This window comes from Mus caroli, unplaced genomic scaffold (assembly GCF_978045245.1).
Source record: "Mus caroli unplaced genomic scaffold, Mus_caroli_1 scaffold_4, whole genome shotgun sequence".
In the NCBI taxonomy this organism is placed as follows: domain Eukaryota; kingdom Metazoa; phylum Chordata; class Mammalia; order Rodentia; family Muridae; genus Mus; species Mus caroli.
Window position 1 is genome coordinate 89,744,671 of NW_028227259.1, and position 25,729 is coordinate 89,770,399.

Sequence of the window (25,729 nt, forward strand, 5' to 3'; positions counted from 1 at the left end):
TACACCCAAAATATACAATGAAATGCATCTCCTTACATACTTAATAAAAAGGGCCATATCTACATTTTAGATTTTACAATGTACAGATCTTCTGCTCCCACAAAATCTGATAAAAAAGTTAATCCAATTAATTGAAATTTTAAATGACTATCTTTACATAAAGTATATTCTAAATGCATAATATTCAAATCGAGTTTCAGTATGAAACTGTTCTCAGTTTCTGGAATCCTTGGTAGCCTGTGAAAGCATATGTCCCTGGGCAGCTTGAAATGAGGTAAGAGGATGGTTTTCTAGACACAGTTTTCAGATGTTTATTCTCGATGCCCGGGGCAACAGATATTGGAGAAGAAGTCACCATATTCATAAGAGCTGGTGTCTTACATAATGATGTAAACATCTGAACTAAAAGAATTGTTAATGTGCTGAGTGAGATAGAGAGTCAGGAAATCATACAAGTAGTGGTACATGTTAATATCTGCATCTAATTTCATGAAATACTTGGTATTTCAAAAGCAATGTCACATTTAGCATCTTCTATAGGCCTGAAATTGAGCTGAATGTAGCCTAGTAGCTCAGCAAACCAAGACTGCAGAGGGCTCTTGCTGACATTCAGACACCAGTGTGTAAATGTCAGGTTTACAGTTTCCTCCAATTTCACCACCCTGAAGAAAATCTTCTTGAATCTGTCATGATTTCTCTTCATGTTTCTTAAGTCCAGGTATAGACCAATAGCTCTAAAATACTGAAGATGATGAGAGCAAACCAGACTTGAGTTGCTTGCTCTGTCTGGCTGGTAGAATGTTCTTATCTCCTCCAGCTGATCTTGTGCATTTCCAAAGTCAGCTTGTTTCCAGAACATGTCCTGGGCTGACTCCAGTTTGTTTGTCTATCCCAAGTTGACATAACTGCAAATGGGGAAACTGAATCTGAACTCTGGTATGTAGGACTTGTTATAACCCCAGCAGTAGTGTAGATTTTCTAAACGTTTCTTATATGGACAGTGGGAATCCTCCCTGCACACAGAAGCAACATGCCTGTTGTTGTGCAAGAAGGGAATGTACTTCTCTGGGAGATGGAGGCTGGAGTAGTCTGTACAAGGCTTTTCTGGGAACATTTTCAGGCTCAGAATGAGCCTCATCTTGGCCAATCTATGTGACTTTGTGAAGCAATACTTCAAAGACAAGCAGCAAAATATAGCAACCTTAAAACCCTCTAAGTCACCAGTAGGAGGACTAGGTCCTGAATTTCAGGTATCCAAATCCACAGCTTTGCAATGCATTTTGCCGGCTAACAATACTTGACCATTTATGGTAAAAAGGTAACCCTTGGCAATGGGAAAAATCTAAAGAAGCAGATCAGACAGTTGGCTTTTGCAAGGGAGGGCACACACTCACTTGCATATGCTGGGTGATGTTTCCCTGTAGTGCATAAAAATACAACTTTGGGTACTGGCAGAAAGCCCTCCTTGAGTTGAGTTCTCTAGCAAGACTTGGCAGAGATGAAAGCTTTAGTAGATTAGGCTACCTTGTCTTTTTGCACAAAATGGCCAACTGCACTCCACTCATGTATGGGTTGATTGGACTTCCACAGGCCAGCAGCTTCACTAGAGAGCAGCAGCAGCAGATCAGGAACAACTAATTAATATCTCTTAAAATCAATAGACTCAATTCTCCAATAAAAAGACATAGACTAACAAACTGGATATGTAAACAGGACCCATCATTTTGCTGCAGACAGGAAATGCACCTCAGTGTCAAAGACAAACCCTACCTCAGAGTAAAGGGCTGGAAAACAATTTTCTAAACCAATAGTCCTAAGAAACTAGCAGGAGTAGCCATTCTAATAAGGAATAAAATCGACTTTCAACCAAAAGACATCAAAAAGAATAAGGAAGGATATTCTACAAAGGAAAAATTTACCAAGAGGAATGCTCAATTCTCAACATATATGCTCCAAATGCAAGGGTACCACATTCATAAAAGAAACTTTACAAAAGCTAAAAGTACACACACCTCACACAATAATTGTTGGGGTCTTCAACACCCCTCTATCAGCAAAGGACAGATCAGGGAAACACAAACTAGACAGAGACACAGTGAAGCTAACAGAAGTATCAGACCAAATGGATTTAAAAGATATCTATCAAACTTTTCATCCTAAATCAAAAGAATATACCTTCTTCTCAGTACCTCATGGTACCTTCTCCAAAATTGACCATATAATCCATCACAAATCAGACCTCAACATATATAAGAAGATTGAAATAATCCTATGCCTCCTATCAGATGACTACAGATTAAGTTCAGTCCTGAATAGCAAGGAAAACAACAGAAAGTAAACATACACATGGAAGCTGAACAACGATCTACTCAATTATAACTTGGTCAAGGAAGAAATAGATAAAGAAATTAAAGAATTTTTATAATTTAATGAAAATGAAGATACAACATTCCCAAACTTATGGGACACAATAAAGGCAATGCTAAGAGGAAAATTCATATCTCTGAGTGACTCAAAACCAAACCAAACCAAACCAAACCAAACCAAACCAAACCAAACCAAACCAAACCAAACCAAACCAAACAAAGAAAAAACCAAAATAAAAAAAAATGAAAAGAAAAAATGGAACAGAGCATACACTAGCATCTTTGCAGCATACCTGAAATCTCTAGAAGAAAAAGAATCAAATACACCCACTAAGAGTAGATGGTAGGAAATAATCAAAGTCAGGGCTGAAATCAACCAAGTAGAAACAGAAAAAGCAATACAAAGAGTCAAGAAAATGAAGAGCTGGCTCTTTGAGACAATCAAGAAGATAGATAAACTCTTAACTAGATTAAGCAGAGGGCACAGCAACAGTAACCTAATTTAAAATAATAGAAATGAAAAGAAAGATAAAACAACAGAAAAGAAGAAATCCAAAAAATATTCATCAGATCTTACTACAAAAGGCTATACTCAACAAAACTCGAATATCCGGATGAAATAGACAATATTCTAGACAGATTCCAGGTACCAAAGTTAAACTGGGATCAGATAATCAATTTAAACTGTCCCATATCCCCTAAAGAAATAGAAACAGCCATTAATAGTCTCCTAACCAGAAAAAAGTTCAGGACCAGATGGTTTTAATACAGAGTTCGATCAAACTTTCAAAGAAGATCTAATTCCAACTCTCCTCAAACTATTCCACAAAATAGAAACAAAAGAAACTCTACCCAATTCATTCTATGAAGCCACAATTATTCTGACATCTAAACCACACAAAGACCCAACAAAGAGAACTTTAGACCAATTTCCTTTAAGATTATCGATGCAAAAATACTCATTAAAATTCCCAAACACTGAATTCAAGAACACACCAAAAAGATCATCCATTATGATCTAGAAGGCTTAATTCCAAGGATGCAGGTATGGTTAAATATATAGAAATGCATCAATGTAATCCACTATATAAACAAATTTAAAGAAAAAACCATACTAACATTTCATTAGATGCTGAGAAAGCATTTGACAAAATTCAACAGCCCTTCATGATAAAAATCTTGGAAAGATCAGAAATTCAACACCCTTACTTAAGCATAGTAAAATCAATATACAGCAAACCAGTAGCCAAAGTAAAAAAAAAAATGGAGAGAAACTTGAAGCAATCCCACTAAACCAGTGACTAGACAAGAGTGCACACTCTTTTCCTACCTGTTCAATATAGTACTCGAAATCTTAGGCAGAGCAATTAGACAACAAAAAGAGGTCAAGGTGATACAAATGGGAAGGGAAGAAGTCAAAATATCACTATTTACAGATGATATGATAGTATACTTAAGTGACCCCAAAAATTCCACCAGAGAACTCATAAACCTGATAAATAGCTTCAGCAAAGTAGTTGGATATAAAATTAACTGAAACAAATCTGTGTCCTTTTCCTAGTCAAAGGATAAACAGGCTGAGAAAGAAATTAGGGAAACAACACCATTCAATATAGTCACAAATTACACACACACACATATAACTTGGTGTGACTCTAACTTAGCAAGTGAAAGATCTTTCTGAGAAGAACTTCATGTCTCTGAAGAAAGAAATTGAAGAGGATATCAGAAGATGGAAAAATCTCCCATGCTCATGGAATGGCCAGATTAATATAGTAAAAATGACTATCTTGCTGAAATCAATATACAGACTACTTGCAACCCTGATCAAAATTCCAACTCAATTCTTCCTAGAGTTAGAAAGAGCAATATGCAAATTCATCTGGTATAACAAAAAACCCCCTAGTATATAGAAAACTATTTTCAATAATAAGAGAGCTTCTGTGGAATCTCCATCCCTGATCTCAAACTATACTACAGAGCAATTGCAATAAAAACTGCACAGTATTGGTACAGTGACAGGCAGGAATATCAGTGCAACAGATTTGAAGGACTAGAAAGAAACACACAGATCTATGGTCACTTGATCTTTGCCAAAGGAGCTGAAACCATCCAGTGGAAAAAAGACAGCATTTTCAATAAATGGTGCTGGTTCAACTGGTGTTTGGCATGTGAAAGAATGCATATTGATCCATTCTTATCTCCTTGTACAAAGTTCAAGTCTAAGTTAATCAATGACCTCTGTGTAAACCAGATACACAGAAACTAATAGCAGATAAAGTGGGGTAAAACCTCAAAGACATAGGCACAGCAGAAAAATTTCATAAACAGAAAAAAATAGCTTATGCTCTAAGATTAATAATTGACAAATGGGACCTCATAAAATTGCAAAGCTTCTGTAAGGCAAAGGACACTGTCAATAGGACAAAATGCCAACCAACAGATTGAGAAAAGGTCTCTACCAACCCTACATCTGATAGAAGGCTGATATCCAATATATACAAAGAACTCAAGAAGTTAGAATCCAGAGATCCAAATAATCCTATTAAAAATGGAGAATTCTCAACTGAGGAATACTGAATGGCTGAAAAGCACCTAAAGAAATGTCCAACATTCTTAGTCATCAGGAAAATGCAAATCAAAACAACTCTGAGATTCCACCTCACACCAGTCACATGGCTAAGTTGAAAAACTCAGATGCCATCAGATGCTGGTGAGGATGTGGAGAAAGAGGAACGCTCCTCCATTGCTGGTGGAATTTCAAGCTAGTACGACCACTCTGGAAATCAGTTTGGTGGTTATTCAGAAAATTGGACATAGTAATATCTGAGGACCCAGTAGTACCCCTCTTGGGCATATACACAGAAGATTCTCCAACATGTATTAAGGACACAAGCTCCACTATGTTTATAGCATCCTCACTTATAATAGCCAGAAGCTGGAAAGATTCCAGATGTCCCTAAACAGAGGAATGGATACAGAAATTGTGCTACATTTACACAATGGAGTACAACTCGGCTATTAAAAACAATAAATTTATGAAATACTTACGCAAATGGATGGAAGTAGAAAACATCTTCCTGGGTGAAGTAACCCAATCACAAAAGAACACACATGGTATGGACTCACTGATAAGTGGATATGAGCCTACAAGCTCCAAGTACCCAAGGTACAATTTGCAAAATATATGAAACTCAGGAAAAGGAAGACCACAGTGTGGATTCTTTGTTCCTTCTTAAAATAAGGAACTAAATACCTATGGAAGGAGTTACCAAGGCAAAATGTGAAGTAGAGCCAGAAGGAAAGGCCATCCAGAAACTGCCCCACCTGGTGATCAATCCCATATACTGTCAGGAAACCCAGACCCTATTATGGATGCCAACAAATACTTGCTCACAGGAGTTTGATATTACTCTCTCCTGAGGTGCTTTACCAGTGCTTCACAATTACAGATGTAGATGCTTTCAGTCTACCATTGGACTGAGCACAGGGTCCCCAATGGAGTAACTAGAGAAAGGACCCAAGGAGCTGAAGGGATTTGTAGCTGCATATGAGGAACAACAGTATGAACTAACCAGTAACCTTAGTGCTCACAGGGACTAAACCACCAATCAAAGATTTCACATGGAGGAACCCATGGATCCAGCTGCATATGTAGCAGAGAATAGCCCTTTAGGTCATCCATCAGAGGAGAGACCCTTGGTCCTTTGAAGGCCCTTGGTCTATATGTAGCAGAGAATGGCCTTGTAGGTCATCAGTAGGAAGAGAGGCCCTTTGTCCTATGAAGACTTGAGAAACTAACCTCCACAAAAACAAAAAATTCCAATCCAAAAATTGGGTCTAGAGCTAAACAGAATCCACAGCAGAGAAATCTTGAAAGACTGGGAAACACTTAAAGAGATATTCAAAGACTCTACTAATCAGGGATAGTGGAACATATTTTGGATATATGCCCAGGAGTGGTATAGCTAAGTCTTGAGGTAGAATTATTCTCAATTTTCTGATAACTCCCACAAATTAATTTCTACAGTAATCCCACAAGTTTGAACTCCCACCAGCAGTGAAGGAGTGCTTTCTCTGCTCTACAAACTTGGGTGAATGTGTGTCCATTGAGTTTTATCATAGGCATTCTGAGGGTATAGGTTTGAATTTCAGAGATGTCTTAATTTGCATTTACCTGATGACTGAGAGTGTTAACATTTTCTTGGGTGCTTATCATCCACTTGAGATTTCACTGTTGGGAATTGTCTAACTCTCTACTTCAGTGTTAAAATAGGTGTTTGGTTAGTTGTCAAAATTCATGGGTTCCTTTATATATTTTGGATATTAGCCCTCTGTCAGATGAAGAGTTGGTAAAGGCGTTTTCCCAATCTGTAGGCTGTTTTTTGTCTTAACAATGGTGTCCTTTGATTTATAGAAGCTTTTCAGTTCCATGAAGTCCATTTAGTAATTCTTGACCTTAGCGACTGAGTCACTGGTGTTTGGTTCATGAAGTTTTCTCCTGTAACAACAAGTTCAATACTATTGCCTAATTTTTGGCCTATTAGATTTAGTGGATCTGGTTTTATGTTGAAGTCTTTGATCCATGTGTACATGAGTTTTATGCAGGGATATATATATATATATATATATATATATATATATATATATATATATATATTTGCATTTTTTCTACATGCTGATATACAGTTATACCAGCAGGATTTGTTAAAGAGGCTTTCCCTTTTACATTGTATGGTTTTGGCTTCTTTGTCAAAAATTAATTGTGCATAACACATGCAGGTTTATTTCCAGGTTTTCAATTCAATTCCATTCACCCACGTTTCTCTTTCAATCCCAATATGATGCTTTTTTTTTTTTTTTTTTTCATTGCAATTGCTTTCTAGTTCCACTTGATGTCAGGGACAGTGATTTATTCACTGTCTTTTTTTTTTTTTTTTTTTAGTGCTTTTATTGTTCAGGATTCTTTAAGTTATCCTGGAATTTTTGTTTTTGTTGATATGATGTTGAGAATTGTTCTTTCAAGATCTGTGAAGAATTTTGTTGGGATTTTGATAGGAATCGCATTAAATCTGGAGATTGATTGTTGTAAGATGATCATTTCTGCTATGTTAATCCTACAGAACCATGACCCTGGCAGATCTTCCCATCTTCTTATATCTTCCTCAATTTCTTTCTTAGGGCACTCAAAATTCTTGGCATATAGGTCTTTTGCATGCTTAGTTAGAATTACATCGAGATATTTGGTATTATTTGTGGCTATGGTGAAAAGTTTTGTCTCCTTAACTCTTTTCTCGATCCATTTAGCACGTGTATAAAGGATGGTTACTGATTTATTTGAGTTAATTTTGTACTCAAGTCACTTTGCTGAAGGTGATTTTCAGCTGTCAGACTTCTCTGGTAGAATTTTGGGGGCTATTAATGTATACGATTTTATCATGTGCAAAAAGCAATAATTTGACTTCTATCTTTCTCACTTTATAGCCTTGATTTCCTTTAATTTTCTTATTTCTCTAGCTTGAGCATCAAGTACTATATTAAAGAGATAAAGAGTGGGCATCCTTTTCTTTTCACCAATTTTAGTGAAATTGATTTAAATTTCTCTCCATTTAACGTGATTTTGGCTATTGAGTTGCTGTATTTAACCTTTATTGTGTTTAGGTATGCACCTCATATCCCTTATTTCTCCATGACTTTTATCATGAAGAGGTATTGAATTCTATGAAATTCTGATTTTAGCATCTTATCAGATGGTTATTTTTTGAGTTTGTTTATATTGTGGATTACTTTGATAGATTGTCATATATTGAACCACCCCTATATCCATGGGATAAAGCCTACTTTATGATGGTGGACGATGTCTTTGATGTGTTTTTAGATTCAGTGTGTGAATATTTTTATTGAGTATTTATGATCAATGTTCATAAGAAAAATTGGTCTGAAATTCCCTTTCTTTTAGAGTAATTATGTGGTTTAGGGTGACAGTGTCCCCATAAAATGAAGTTGGCAGTGTTTCTAGTGTTACCTTTATTTTCTATTATGTTTCTATTTGTGGGATAGTTTCTGAAGTATTGGAATTAGCTCTTCTTTAAAAGTTTAGTAGAATTCTGTGCTAAAGCCATCTGGCTGTGGTGGTTTTGTTGGTTTGTTTGTTTGGTTTTTGTTTTTTATTTTGTTGTTGTGATACATTTAATGACTGCTTTATTTTCTTTGGGGTTATAGGACTATTCAGATCGTTTAACTGATGCAGATTTAGCTTTAATAGTTGGTATATGTTTTCCCAGTCCCCCAGAACTCCCAGGGACTAAATTACCAACCAAAGAGTACACATGGAGGGACCCATGGCTCCCTCCACATACTCAGCTACAGCAGAGTATGGCCTTGTCAGGTATCAATGGGAGGAGAGGCCCTTAGTCCTGTGGAGGCTTGATTTCCCAGTGTAGGATAATGGCAGGGCAGGGAAGCAGGAGTGGGTTGGTGGGTGGGGGGACACCCTCATAGAAACAGGGGGTGGGGGATAGGATAGGAAACTCTGAGGGTGAACCAGGAAAGGCAATAACATTTGAAAAGTAAATAAAGAAAATAAAATTTAACAAAAGAATTGAGAAGACATCTTGGTGAATATTTCTTTAGTGAACATAAAGCATCGTTCACCATTTCAATTACTTTCAGTTGAAAGTCTATTTTATTAAATATTAGACTGGCTGCTATACCTTATTTCTTGAGTCCATTTGCTCTCAAACCTTTTTCTAGCTGTTTATTGTGAGATAATGTTTATCTTTTTTGTTGAGATTTAGTTTTAATATACTGCAGAATGATGGATTCTGTTTATACTCATGTCTTTTTACTCAGGAATTGAGGCAATATATATTAATGAGATATTAGTGACCAATGATTGCTATTTTGATATTGTTGGTGGTACTGTTTCTTTGTGAATCTGTATGTTTGTATGTGTGTGTATTTGTTTTTACTTATTTAATTAATTATTTTTAATTAAGGAATTTTTATTAGCTATTTTCTTTATTTACATTTCAAATGTTATCCCCAAATACCCCTACAACCTTCTCCCATGCCGCCCTGCTCTCCAACCCACCCATGCCTGCTTCCTGGTTCTGGCATTCACCCGTACTGTGGCATATGATCTTTACAATACCAAGGGCCTCTCTTCCCATTGATGGCTGACTAGGCCATCCTCTGATACATATGCAACTAGAGACTCAGCTCTGAAGGTACTGGTTAGTTCATATTGTTGTTCCTCCTATAGGGTTGCAGACCCCTTCAGCTCCTTGGGTACTTTCCCTAGCTCCTTCATTATGGGCCCTGTGTTCCATCTAATAGATGACTATGAGCATCCAAATCTGTATTTGCCAGGCATTGGCATAGCCTCAGGGAACAAAGTACCCATGAAAGAAGTTACAGAGACAAATTTCGGAGCTAAGAATGAAGGAAGGACCATCCATAGACTGCCCCACCCTGGGGTCCATCCCATATTCAACCACCAAACCCAGACACTATTGCATATGCCAGAAAGATTTTGCTGATGGGACCGTGACATAACTCCCTCTCTTGTGTATTTGTTTTAATGGTGTGAAATGATTTGTTCCTTGAGTTTTCTTGAGTGTAGTTTGCCTCACTGGCCTGGAGTTTTCCTTCTAATATCCTCTGTAGGACTGGTTAGTGGAAAGATATTGTTTAAATTTGGTTTTCTCATTGAATATCTTGGTTTCTCTATCTATGGTAATTAAAAGTTTTGCTTGGTACAGTAGTATCAACTGGCATCTGTGATCTCTTAGGACCCATATGACATATGTGCAGGCCCTTCTAGCTTTTAGCGTCTCTGTTGTGAAGTCAGGTTTAATTCTTGTAGGTCTGTGGTCAAATGTTAGTTGGCCTTTTTCCATCAGAGCTCTTAATATTATTTAGTTGCTCTGCATGTTTAATATCTTGATTATTATATGGCAGGAATATTTTCTGTATCCCAGAAAGACCTGACGAGGATAGATAGGTGGGGTAAGGTTCCAATATGATTTGGCTTGGGACTCTGAAGGTTTCATGGAAGCAGGATACTCTTGGGGTTCTACAAACATCTCTTGGACTGAAGAGTGAGCCCAGAGCTAGAAAATGGAGTTCAGGGGATTGTGTGTAATTCACCTCTGCTGGCTGCATCCTGCAGAGACCCAACTGGGATTCCTTGTATTTCTTAATCAATTAAAGTTATAGTTGAAGTTAGCCATCAAATTTTCCTACATATAAAATAAAACCATTGACCTGCCTTATGGACAAATCATGATGCAGTGATACAAATTTTATGAAAGAACAAGACAACAAATGGCTCCAAAGGAACAGGAACCTTTCTCCCAACACACTGCTAAGAATGAAAGTGATGTAGTTCCTTATAAAGATTTCAAAATAGGAAATAATAGGGTAACTTTAAGGTACTACAGAATGCTGTCAAGTCATTTGATAAAATTAGAATTGAAATACACCTAATAAATGCTATATGTACAGACATGTATCTTAGAATAAAGAATCATATATAGATAGACAGAACCCCAAGTGGAGGGCCAGGGTTACCTACATACACTTAAAATTTCTGACCCAGAATTGTTTCTGTCTAAAAGAATTGCAGAGACAAAAACGGAGAAAAGACTGAAGGACAGGCTGTCCAGTGCCCAGTTTAACTTGGTGTGGGAACTAAAAGGAGACAGGGGAAGGAGGGCGAAGGGACGATAGCCCACGTCCAGCCAGAGTTCCTCCTATGCTCAGGGCAGGTGGATGGAGGGGGGCTGCCAGACACTTTCCACTCAGCCTCAGGTGGGCATCTAAGCGACTGAGCCCACTCGGTGGGGGTGGACAAGGGAAAGCCCCCCAAACCAGGGGCCCTGGTCTGAAACCCTGTAGAGCCAGGGTTACAGGTGAGGGCTGAGGGAGAGAGGTTCCCATGAAGTGAGAATAAGCGCAGAGGGCCTTGAAGAACAGAAACAGTCTATGGTTTTAGAGCTTTATTATATATAGAAAGGCAGGGAGAAAGAGAAAAGGTGGAGAGAGAGACAGACAGACAGACAGACAGACAGACAGAGAGACAGACAGACAGACAGACAGACAGACAGACAGACAGACAGAGACAGACAGAGACAGACAGAGACAGACAGACAGAGAGAGACAGAGACCAGTCATGGCCAAAAGGAGAGAAAGGGGAAAGAGAGCGAGAGAAGGCTAGACAGTAAGAGGGAGAGTGTGAGAGGAGAGGAGAGAGGAGAGTAAAGGGAGTAAGGGGAGTGTCTTAGTCAGGGTTTCTATTCCTGCACAAACATCATGACCAAGAAGCAAGTTTGGGAGGAAAGGGTTTATTCGGCTTACATTTTCCACATTGCTGTTTATCACCAAGTAAGTCAGGAGTGGAACTCAAGCAGGTCAGGAAGCAGGAGCTGATGCAGAGGCCATGGAGGGATGTTCTTTACTGGATTGCTTCCCCTGGCTTGCTCAGCGTGCTCTCTTATAGAACCAAGACTACCAGCCCAGAGATGGTTCCACCCACAGGGGCCTTTCCCCCTTGATAACTAATTGAGAAAATGCCTTAGAGTTGTATCTCATGGAGGAATTTCCTCAACTGAAGCTCTTTTATCTGTGATAACTCCAGCTGTGTCAAGTTGACATAAAACTACCCAGTACAGGGAGTAAGAGGAGTCAGAGCAACAAAAGAGGAGGGAGTAAACAGCACTTCTTATGGTGTGGTGTTATCTTTACTGTTACTATGTAACTGGGGAGGAGTCTAGCCTGAAGGTCAGAAGCTTGGGACATTGCCTATATGATTAAAAGCCACACTTCTCCTGTGATGCTGCAGGGGCAGTAACTTTGACAGGAGCCAGGGTCCAGGAGACATGAGAGAACTCCTCTATCCCATGGAGGTGAATTAACACCATCTGGTCCCAGGGTTCAACATCTCACCTCGACTGGAGACCAGACTGTTTGTGTCTGGCCCAATGCCTAACAACTTGGGATCCATCGAATTGGGCAGACACCAAGGACTGACACTTACTGATGCTATGATGTACTTACAGATAATAGTCTAGCATGGATGTCATTTGAGAGGCCCTACCAGCAGCTGACTGAGACAGATGCAGATATTTATACCCAAGCATTGGACTGAAGTTGTGGATTCTTAAGGAGGAATTACGGAAAGGTTTGAAGGAGCTGAAGGGGAGGATAACTCCACAGGAATGCCAAAGGTCTCAACTAAACCAGACCTCTGGTAGCCCCCAGAAACTAAGCCAGCATCAGGGCAGCATACTCAGGCTGGTTGCTGACACAACAGAGGACTGCCTGTTCTGGCCTCAGTGGGAGAAGATGAACTTAATCCTGAAGAGACTTGAGAATGTCTAAGGGGGAACAACATCTCAGAAGAAAGGAGGAGTGAGAGTGGAATGGGCAGCAGTAGAAGAGGAGACATTGAGGGGAACAATGCCTGGAGTGTTAATATATATAATAATTTTTTAAAAATGCTCTCAAGTACACATAGTATATGTACCTATATAAATATAACACAATTTTAAACATATAAATTTTCAAAAAGAATCATTTATATGTGGTAGTACCTACCCAGTAAATGATATGAAGTTATAGTAACAAGTATTCTTGAGTGTTCATTCTTTAAATTTAAAATAGATTATTCTTTTATACAATGTATCCTGATAATAATAATCTTTTTGTTTACCTCTACTCCTGGTAATTTCTCCTCTTCCCTTCACTTCCAGTTCGACTCCCTCACTGCCTCTCATTAAAAATTAACAAGTCTCTAAGTCTCTAAGACATACATGACAAAAGAAAATAAGATAAGTTGAAACTAAACTTTCATTGCAAGGCTATATCCAGCAAGCCAACAGGAGGAAAAGAGTCCCAAGAGCTGGCACAAGAGTCAGAGTCCCTGCAACTTGTTCTCACAAATAGGAGTCTCACAAAGATTCCTTGTCTTCAAAGGGCAAGAGAAAATGATTTTGATGTTACTTTACTGAAAGAATTGAAATGAAAATTTAATCAGATCTGGTAGTATATGTGTCTTGGCCATGCAGTCTGGAGGATGAAGCAGAAGGATTGAACATTTAAGACCATCCTTGTTTAAATAGCAAAGAAACATAAGGCATAGCAAATAGTTAAAAAACAAGAAGCAAAGGTGAGATTTATATATGTACTGAATGATGCCTTAATTTGTATCTGTTCCTATCATCATTATTACCTTCAAGAAAATTTTTGTTCATTTGGCCTTCCATGAAAACACAATGAATGAATGTATGAATGAATGAATGATACACATTTTAAAAAAATTAAACTCACAAAGAATTGTCTATGACTTCCTCCAGTGTATTGAGCAAATATGTCCTTGACATTTTTCTGATATTTAGTGTAATAGCTGCTCCTTTGGCCACCATGTGGGCAATGTTATCATGTTGTTCTCCAAACAAAAGAATGCTAATCATAGGGATTCCATGATAGATTGCTTCATAGAGGCTTTTGGATCCTCCATGAGTTAGGAAGGCTTTGGGTTTTGGATGACCAAGTATAAGATGAATTCAGGTTAACATTAATTACAAGCTGTAGAAATAGAAGGAGGAATGTGTACTATGAGGACCTAAAAAGAGATGTTTCTACATAAAAATTCTTAAACTCATGACTTCACTGAAGTATTTTTGTCTCTGCATAAGAAGAAACAAAATTTACCGAGAACTGTATTTTTTCACATTTGTTTGTGAGTTGAGACTGAAATTTGAAGTTCTCATTTCCAGTTGAACACATTAAGTCCATTGTAGATAAGAATCAATGAGTTATATTGTTGTCTTATATTATCCACTCATCAAGTGTAGTATAAAGGATTCTGAAGTCAAGAAAGGTAAGTATAGGAATCAGAGAGAGTCATTCTTGAATAAGTGTTTGTTTTTCAGAGTCTTACCAAGATGTTCATCCTGGGGAAGCCACTTATAGACTCTAGTATTGCATCCTATGGTTGCTGGGGTTTTTGCCATCAAATCTTAAAACAGACAAACAAGAAAACCAACCAACCAACCAAACAAACAAACAAACATACAAAACAACAAAACAAAACAAAACAACAAACTGTTATATGTTAGATATTTTGTGTTGATGGAGCCAAATTTGACATTATATAGATTGATCAGGTTATATTTAAGAAAATAAATGTAGAGATATTTACATACATGAATGTAACAACAACTAGTGGAAAAGGAGGCCATGGGTTTGAAATAGAGCAAAGGAGCATGGTTATTAAAATGTTTGAAGGAAGGTATGAAAAGGGAGAAATGATGTCATAATTTCAAAAGAAATTTTAATATTTTAGTCTTTTTAAATTGTAGCTCTTTTAGTTTAGAGAAAACATATATGTATATGTATATGTAGATATATATGTGTGTGTATATATATATACACACACATATATATCTACATATATCACTCATAGGATAGATGAGGAACTCAGAAGAGATGAGCAAGGAGAACTCTCCAAGGATTGAGACACTAGTGTAGAAGGTCCTGTGTTTATTTTTACACTCATACAGGCTGAACATAAGCATCACTTTCCAAGAAAAGATATGTAGAAAAATGAAATAGTTAATGATACATTAAAATATTAATACTTTGCCACAGTGACATAAGTCAACTACAGAAAAGTTGGCATATATAATATATAACTTATATTTTATATAAATTATTTTTGATAACCTTAGTATTTAAGTTTTAATATCATTACATGTTAAAATACATCAGAGTTTATTTTCACTGTCTCTGGAGCTGTAACAAGCTGAATGGAAACCTAAAGTTCGCTTCATAATAGGAAACTGAGGACACTCACAGAGTTAGTGAGAGTAGTAGAGAAGAAAATAGAGAAAGCTATGCTTTATGTTGAGCTTGTGCATCATTTCGTTAATGAAAAGATGAGCACATGTATCAAAATCACAACTACTAATTTCAAATTGCTTGTGATCATAATCCATAGTTTGCAGAAGATTGCACTTTAGATGTAGAAATATGAGATAGTGTCTGAATGAATATTGAAAAAGCATACAAACAAGAGGGAAAGAATCCTCTTTCAATTTTTGGTGACTTGGGCAGATTATTATCTATACTTAACAAAGATAAGGGGGTTAATAATCACCATGAACTGATGGCCAAGTCCTTGCATGAATATAAATAGGATGGGCATGCCTTAAAATTGGAAAAAGGTGTAAAGAGAATATGTCCAAGTGTGAACTATGTCAAAAGTAAAAAAAAATAGTGCCGTTAATAATTATCCAGATGATTAATTCCTCAGTAACATTACTGAAGCCTTCATATATATGTGGTACATTGCTTAGAGATGATCCTGTAGCATAGGATAAAGAAATTGATTTCCAATCTAATCTTGAGTTTCTCTACTTTTTGATGAGGACTTGAAAAAAGCTAACTTTACAACCTAGACAAGCTAGGGTATGGCGATGAAAAGGAATTCATTGATCCATTCCTCTCTGGACTCATGGACTGTGCTTGGTGATTCTCATAAAAATTCTATAAAATCAAAATGATTATCAGGAATTAGACATGGATATTATGAAAGATTTTAAGAATGAACTAGTGTTCCATATAGTAATGAATATCATTTTCATTGGAACAATAATGCACAATGATTGCCATAGGTTTCATGTAATTGCTAAAGTAACTTTTAGGTCTTTTCAGTCTCTTCAGTGGCAAATGTGGCTTTCCGATAAAGTCTATGAAAAAATTAGCCAGCCAGGAATGAGGGATAATCCTGAAAATGTCACAATGAAATGCTGATAGGGATTGGTAGATGAATATCAACAGATTATCAGTTCCTTAATATACCTTCTTCAGCCCCCTTGCACATTAGTTATGTAGCTATGGCAGCTTTAATGAAAACTGATAAGGAATTTGACTTCGGGTATAGTTATATACAAAATATACAAGGTTCCTTAGAACCTTATTCTGGTTTCATATGGAGACTCAAAGATTTTATGGAAAAACAAGTAAAGCGGGAACAAATTCTTATAAGATTGCTACTTTTAATAATGACCATGAAGATTGTCCAGAATTAATTAAGCCTCAAATAGAGAAAATGTTATGGACTTTATGAAGTTATGAAGATATGTAGGGACCTATAAACACATAGCAAAATTAGTTGCTTTAGAAATCTTAGCTGTACAAAAGCTGATGTTTGTCAAGTGGCCACTTAAATGTGTACTCTAAAATGTCTTTACAACAATTGAATGCTCAGAATCAATATGCTCTCTATGAGAGAAAGTAAACTATTTGTCTAAGAGATGCTGATATAAATATGATTATGTGGCAACAATAACAATATGAGTCAATGATAGACAAAACTGATTAGGGAACCCTAAAGGCTCTACAGTGTAAGAGTTTAATTATGAAAACAGTAGCATTTATGCCAACTTCAGATTGTAACCAATCTATTCTTTTGTTACACGTTTCTACTCAAGCAACTGCTGCTTTTGATATTCCTTGCCCTAAAGTATTGCCATTTTTCCTTTTCAATGTCCTTTTAAGGGACAAACAGGTTTTTGTGGACCTTATCACAATAGTCTATTCACAAAAAGAAATCATAGTTCATAAGCAGTCTTTGGCAGTTATACAGGGGAAATAACAATCAGGGCCACAGTACCTACTAATTCACAATTTAAAGACAGAGGAAAATGTTCAGTTATTATTATTGTCTATAAAGTTTCTTCATGAAAAAAAAGTGATCCATGCAAGAAGATTCAGTAGTACAAATAAAACTTCAGCTTTAAGAACCTTATTAAAGGAAAATGATACACTATAAAAATATTAATAGAATTGATTAATTTTTTTTGAATTGATATTCTATTGTAGCCATTGAATTGTGGCTACCTGAATGGCATTTTATAGAAGTAAGTTCAATGCTAATTTATTTGAGAACAATGAACTCTAAGAAGAATAAACAAAATTATACTATATAGGTCAAGAAGATATAATGCAAATAACATAGTCTTCTGCTACTCATATTCTGATTAATAATTGGTAAAAAGCCTTTTTTACATCAACCTAATACAGATGTATTATTCGTTTTCCTAACTCTAATACTACCTATTGTTCACAATCTCAATTGCTAATGAAAAATTTGGGATATCAAAAAGAAAACAGGAGTAGGTTAAGGGTTACAAAGTATTACAGAACCTATATTCTCACACAAACAGTATCATAAGCATGGATTGTGTATTTCATTGTAGCCAAAAGTTACATAAAAATTTAATCAGTCTGAACACCTTAAAGGCCCCGTTCTAAAGGAAAGTTATAGGCTCCTCATTAGTAGTCAGACAACAGTTGTAGAATGAGACCATAAATCTGTCTCTTTTCTCCATGGAATTCTCTTGTTTTTGTAGGTAAACAATAATAGGATAAATGAAGACAGTTGATTGACTTATGAGATCTTAATGCAACATGTGGCCAACATGAGCTATACAGCCTGGTTATCTACACTGACAACTATAGTCAAAGATTAGTCTTCAATTGTTTTGAATGTGAAAAATTGATTTTATACTATACATATATCTTTATAATAAAGTATATATAACATTTTCTGTTTCTTCACTCAGTCATAAAGAACCCCAGCTTTGATATCAATTTACTTTATTACCTCAAGGCATGGCTAAATCCTCTACTATGTTCCAGCACAATGTAGGAAATGTTTTATAACTGGGGAGGCAGGTCTTTACTAAGGCTAATATTATTCATTACATGGATGACATACTGTTAGTCACCTGCAAAGAGCAAGAACTACAATGTATATATGACATGATTCAGGATGTGGTGCATTAAATGCAAAAAAAGTACAAAGATAAGACATGGGATAATATCTGGGACATCTGTTAAAAAGAACACCTGATAATACCCACAAAAATGTCAATTACACAGGACATTTAAAACACTGAACAATTATCAAAAATTATTATGGTGTATCAATTTCCTAATTGCTACTTTAAAAATATATCCCTTTATTTTTATATGCATTCACATTCTGCCTACCTGTTTTTTAAGGGTGCCAGATCATCTAGAACTGGAGTTCTAGATAGTTGTGAAATTGCTTATTAGTCTGTTATAGAAAAAAATTAAAAACTTCTATAAATGATCTAATATTTATCGTACAGTAAGAATTCTTCATAATCATTAAGGCCAGGGAACAATCGAAAAGCATTAAAATTACAATTATTTAAAAATAAAAATAAAAATGGGGGAGACATGAAGGTACATCCTTGTGCTTTCCTTATTTACACTTATTTTGACACGTTCCTGAAGGTGATACATGTTCAGGTACTTAAAACCATTTATCCACTGAACAATCTGCCCTGCCTTTAGACAGGTCTATGAGGTTTAAACAATTTGAGACTTGGAAGTATTATTGGCTGAAGTTATTTGGGAAAGGATATGCAATTGGCATTGCAGATATTTCCACTGAAAGATTATGGAATCCTCTCAGGCTCATCCAGCCCTGGACCATAAAGGAGAAAGGGGGAGGGGAGGGAATAATGCAGTCACTGTGAAGACAGCAACCGTTGAGCTAGAAAGGCAGTGGGATTTATGGAACAAACCATCAGAGGTCGAGCCCACCTACTTAGGGCCAGAAAAAGGCCCTATACACCAACGGAGAAGTTACACAGAGTACTTTGTCACCTAAGAATCACTTTATCATGATTCTCACTGCTTTAACTTTTTTGTCTGCAGATACTCACACATCAAAGGACAATTAGATATATCTACATGTAAAACAAAGCAAAACACACACACACACACACACACACACACACACACACACCAAAACAGCCATCGCTCCAGCTGCATATGTAGCAGAGGACGGCCACATCTGGCATCAATAGGAGGGTAGGCCTAGGTCCAGTGAAGGCTCGATGCCCCAGAGTAGTGCAGTGCTAGAGTGTTGAGGTGGGAGTAGGAGATGGGTAAGGGAGCTTCCTCGGAGAAGCAGGAGGGAGGGATTATATGATAGTAGGTTTGTGGAGGGAAAACCAGGAAGGGGTATATACATTTAAAATGTAAATAAGTAAGATAACCAATAAAAAAGGAAAAAGCTGCAAAAGAAAATTAAAAGAAGCAGATATTAGAATTAGAAAATGTTCCAGGAAGAGAGTCAAATGAGTAGACTTTTGAGTGCTTGTGGAACACTCAAAGAGACAAGACAAGAGGCACTGACCTCAGTTTTTTCACATCAAGACATTGTTTTTGGATTGTGTATTTGCCGTTGTCCCAGATATAGCTAGTAAGAGTTGATCTATTTCAGGTTAAGCACTTCTGCTTCCTACTGGTATAAACTGTAATGTATAAACTGATAATGTATAAACTGCCCTTTCTGTGCCTCTATGGAAAAGCATGTTTTTTAACCACATAGCTCATTTTTATGATTGTATGCAGCTTAAACTCATGTGATATGTACTCATAAGACCTTTGTTAACCCTCAGAGTATACTTTATTTGATTCTCTGAATAAAATTGGGTATTGCATTTGGCTTTAATCCCTCCTTCCTCTGGAGTGGTGACAGGTAGGATTTAAATGCAAATGCTAAACCTGCTATATTAACTTCACCTTAATAGACACACACCCTTTGTAGAGCTATTGTTGTGGACTAATGGTTGAGAACATGCAGGCATCACCTCTACCATGGGATTCAACTTGCTGTACCAATGATGACTGTGATCACACCAACAGAAACTGATATTTCTCTTTTTTATTTTTTCATTTCTCTTTAGAATTTCATATAACATGCTTCTTAAAATTCATTCCTTCTTACCATAATCTTCTGTAAATCATCACCTTCCTTACCAACCCAACTAAGTACCATTCAAAAAAAAACCCCAACAACTTCAAGACTAATTTGCGCATTCCAAATATTCTTGTGTATGTGGTCTTTCAGTAGATAGTGGTTGGCTCCACAGGTTCTGCACTCTTCCCATCTTACAAGCCAACAGGTGTCAAGAGTCTATGGCTCTGTGTGGACTGAGTGCCCCTCTCCTCTCTCCATGCTCAGATTTGGTCTGTTTATGTTGCACAAGCTTTGTACATGTTGCTTTTGATTTACATGAATTATTAACTCTTCATGAAAAATCAATTTTGCTTTGGAATTCTAAGAATATTAATACAGATCTATAAATCTCTAGTCAGCAAGGGCAGAAAAATTTGCACATAAAATTTAATTGAGCAGTCCCATCTTTATAATTATCACTGAGATCGGTTCTTCCTCCATCCCTTAACTTTTGGTCTGCCTCCCTTCTTCTGTGTTCTGTATTTTTTGGAGCATAGATGAGACATTTGATGTGTGCAAATGTATGTTTATGTGTACCAAAGTGAGTGTGTGACATGGAGAAGACTATCTCAGATGTTTAATTGAATATATTTCCTGATAGAAAGAGAATTTCTGGTTTGTTTTATTTTTTTCCTCACTGGTGGCCCACAAAGCTCCAGGAATATTCACTCTGACTGGTTAGAAGGAGAGTCCTGTGATTCTTGTTTTCTATTGCATAGAGATGATCACAAGGGCAGTACCCATCTCTACATTTCCTTTAGATATTTCTTCTACAAATACTGACAAGGAAGTCAGAAAAAGATAGGTTCTTTTTCCTCATTTTCTTAGTTAGCCAGTTAGTACTCTAGCCTTGGAATCCCTTCTTTAAACTGTGCTCTCAACTGCACTCTGATAAGATCCACCTCAAAATTAGGATACAGACTTAGTTTCATTTTAAACATTGTCAATACTTGCTTAATGTTCTTCTACTAGAAAAATTAATAGAAATTAACTCTCCCCTGAAAAATCTTACACGTGCAGTGAATTAAATTACCAGCAATTGGAACAAGTAACTCTGAGGGATTTTCTATGTCTACACGACCTTGACAGTGTTGCCATCATGACGCCAGCATTTTAGAATGTGTACACAGAGATCACAACGTTGATATCCAAGGTGTTCACAGTCACTACACCTTCTGTAATACTGTAACATCTATGGTGTGTGTCTGTTTGTAATTTGGCTAAAGTATATAACAGCTTGCTTAAACATTTACTTTTCCCACAGTCATTTCTAGAATTGGTTGCTTTAAGGACTTTCATAGACTAATTATACATTCTCTTGCCATGGGCACTTTACCTCACCTGTTGTGGAATCTGGGCAAGGGCCCATGTAATTGCTTTGGCCCATTCTTCTTTCATATTTATGACCATTGAACCCCAAGAAAATACCATCACACCATGCTCTCTAGAGCTCTGGAGGAAGTCTTCCATTTCCTATGAAGAAAGAACTTGATTTATCACACAATAACAATATGAGAAAATAATCACTTATGAAAGTTTTATGCAAAAGCTAAGACAATAAAAATTGAAGGGTTTAGGAATTTTTAGGAAAGCAGTGGTAACAAGCACAGAAGACAAAACTGGCAATATTAAACACTTTGGACATCACAGGAAGCAGTGTGAAGTGTACTAACACAAATTTAATAAATGTTCTCAAATTGCTTCTCTGGCTAAATAAAAACTCAGGAGTGCAATAATGGTGTATGAAATATTTACAAATTTGTAGCTTCATTACATTTTTCATCCTATAGAATGTATATTTTTGCTTGTTCTTTTATTTTTGTACTATGATATCTGAATTAACATTATTAGCTATTGTTTGATGAAATAATCTCTATGTTGTAGTAGGTTCATATATGGTAGTTGACCCGAATTTCATAAGACAAGTAATTAAATGTTTTACTTTTTTTATAAAACAAATCATATCATCATGGTAAACATGTATTATGTAGTAATTTTCTTATATTGTGTATAAATAGGAGTATTTTCAGAAGTAACCTCAACAATTCAATGGTTTGAATGGAAGTTATCTCTATGCTGTTTCTCTGGATGTTAAAGAACTAACTATGATATGTGATAATCACAACTTGTGAATGATTGACAGATTTTGATATACTGAATTTAATCAACTTAATTTCTCTGACATTTTGTGTATGTTTATATATGTATATGTGCATTTGAGTATCATGCACCTGTGTTTAAGTTGGTGTAGTGTGTGTGTCTGTTTGTGTTTGTTTGTGTGTGTTTGAGTGTGACTGTGGTGGTGTTGTGGATGTTCCCTGCCTTTGTTTTAGCTCATCCAGGCCACGGTTAAAATAAGATGTCCTACTCTATCAATTTTTAATTTTTTTTAGACTGTCTCTTATTGAATATGAATCCTACCATTTAAACAAGTCAGTATCCTCAGTACTAACCTGTTTCTGCAACTCAGAACTAAGTCATTCATCCTATGCCAGAAAACTCTACTCTTTATGTGGGTATTGGGATTCAAACTAACATTCTCATGGCTGCTTGGTAAGGACTTTGCCCAGAAGTGAATCACTCTAGTACCCTACATGACTTAATTTAACTCACTGATATGAATATTTTCTAGATCTGTTATGTTCTTTCATGAGTTCATAAAGCTCCTACTTAGCAGGATTCTTAATTCTACTTCCATGTATCTCTATCATTGGGAGAAAAATGTAATACCCGATGTAGAATCAATTTTATCAGAAATGAAATGAAATGAAAAAGAGGTAAAAGGAATGTATTTACCTTAGGCAAGGGCTTATCAGGTTTGCAGTGGAATCCACCAACATAATCAACATTTGGTAAGGTTGTGTGAGGGAACTCCAAATCCCAGTAGGATCTAATGAGCCACATTCCTTCTTTGCTGATTGTCTCAGATAAGGTAATTGGCCTTCCTAGATGGAGAAAATGAGGATATGAGATAAAGAAAAGTTGACTGGACTGCCTGTTGAGTATGAAATATATTTCCTTAAAAGCACTAGGAAAATTTTTGTTTGGTATAGAACATATGCTAAGATGCTAAGAGAATTTTTAAAGAAGTTAGAGAGATCATACACAAGCCACTTAACAGCATGTCTCAAAGCACCAGAGTAAATAGAAGCAAACACATGCAAGAGGAGTAGATGGCTGGAAATAATCAATTAACCAATCTTTTTTTTTTTTTTTTTTTTTTTTTTTTTTTTTTTGGTTTTTTCGAGACAGGGTTTCTCTATGTAGCCCTGGCTGTCCTGGCACTCACTTTGTAGACCAGGCTGGCCTCGAACTCAGAAATCCGCCTGCCTCTGCCTCCCGAGTGCTGGGATTAAAGGTGTGCGCCACCACGCCCGGCAATTAACCAATCTTTATTGGTTAATTAAAACCATAAAATTAGAAACAAAGAGAGTGATATAAAAAATAAACAAAACAAAAATCTGAGTCTTTGAGAAAATCAATAAGATAGAAAAACCCTTAGCTGAACTAACTAAAGGACACAAAGATTGTATGCAAATGAACAAAATCAGAAATGTAAAGGGAGAGATAACAACAGAAACTGAGGAAATTAAGAAAAAAAACATCAGATTTTATTACAAAACCCTTTATCCAACTAAACTGGAAAGTCTATGTGAAATAAATGACTTTCTAGACAGACACCAGGTACCAAAGTTAAATCAAGACTGGATAAACTATCTAACCAGTCCCATATCCAACAAGGAAATAGAAGTCATTAAAAAATCACCTACCCAAAAAAGTCCAGAGCCAGATGCCAGGGTGAAGGAGTCTACCAGACCTTTAAAGAAGAGTCAATACCAACACTTCTCAAACTATTCCACACAATAGAAACAGAAGGAATACTACCTAGTTCACTCTATGAAGCCACAGTTACACAGAAACCTAAACCACCAAAGACCCAACAAAGAAAAAGAACTTCAGACCAATTTTGTTTAGAATATCAATGGAAAAATACTCAATAAAATTCTCACAATATGAATCCAAAAAACACATCAAAACCATCATTCACCACAATCAAGTAGACTTCACTCTAGGAATGCAGAGATGGTTCAATAATTGAAAATCCATTAACATAATCCACTATATAAAAAACTCAAAAAATTACATGTTTATCTCATTTGATGCTGGAAAAGCCTTTGACAAAATGTAACACTCCTTCATGTTAAGAGTCTTGGAGAGATAAAAAATTTAAGGCTCATATGTATATGTAATAAAACCAACATATATCATACTAACAGCCAATATCAAATTAAATGGAAATATACTTGAAGCAATCCTACTCAAATCAGGGACAAAATTTTGGTTGTCCATTCTTCTTGTACATACTCAATATAGTACTCGAAGTTCTAATAGAGCAATAAGGCAACAGGAGATCCAGGGGATACAAATTGGAAAAGAAGAAGTTAAAGTATCATTATTTGCAGATGATATGATAGTATGCATAAGCGACCCCCAAATCTCTACCAAGAAAATTCTACAGCTGATAAACAACTTCAGCAAAGTGACTGAATATAAAATTAATTCAAACAAATCAGTAGCTATATTTTATGCAAATTTAAATGGACTGAGAAAGAAAATATGGAAATGACCTCTTTTACATTAGTTACAAATATAAAATAACTTGCTGTAACCCTAACCAAATAAGTACCCGGGGCCTAGGTCCAGCACATGCTCATTCTTTTTCAGTGATTCAGTCTTTGGGAGCCCCCAACAGTCCACTATCATTGACTCTGTTGGTCTTCCTGTGAAGTCCCTGTCCTCTCCATGTCCTTCAATCCCTCCCTTATCCTTTCCATTAGAATCCCTGAGCTCTGTCTAATATTTGGCTCTGGGTTTCTGCATCTCTTTCAATTGGCTGCTGGGTGGAGCCTTTCATAGGATAGTTAATCTAGGTTCCTGCCTGCAGGCATAACAGAATACCATTAACAGTGTCAGGGCTTGTTTCTTACCCAACAAATTGATGGTCTCAATTTGGGGAATTCACTGTTTGGCCATTCCCTCAGTCTCTGCTCTGTCTTTGTCCCTGCACATCTTGTAGGCAGGACACATTTTGGGATGAAGAATTTGTAGGTAGGTTGCTGTCCTTATCCCTTCACTGGGAGTATTACTTCATTACAGGAAGTGGCCACATCAGGACCCATATTCCTGACATCTAGAAGTCTCATCTACAGTTACCCCCTTAAACCCCCTAGTGGTTCCCTTCATACCAGGTCTCTGGAATGTTCTGAGATTGACCCCCTATTCCTGATGATTTCCCTTCTCTCTCCCCAACGTCCTTATGTCTGATCCACCTGCCCTCTGCTCTGCTTCCCTCCATATGCCCTCACCCTCCTACTTCCCTCCTTCCCTCGACCTATTTAAAATACCTATTTTGTTTCCCCTTCTGAGAAATTGTTAACCATCCAACATTGGGCCCTCATTATTTGGCTTGTTTAGATATGCTGATTATAGTGTGGTTATCCTGTATTTTATGGAT

General features: G+C 36.6%; 2 pseudogenes; both read right to left on the reverse strand.

The window, feature by feature from the left end:
• Positions 1-311: 311 nt before the first annotated feature.
• LOC110294880 (EGF domain-specific O-linked N-acetylglucosamine transferase pseudogene) lies at positions 312-12,372 on the reverse strand (annotated as a pseudogene).
• Positions 12,373-13,693: 1,321 nt separating this feature from the next.
• Positions 13,694-23,127, reverse strand: LOC147005173 (UDP-glucuronosyltransferase 2B17-like; annotated as a pseudogene).
• Between the last annotated feature and the right edge of the window lie 2,602 nt (positions 23,128-25,729).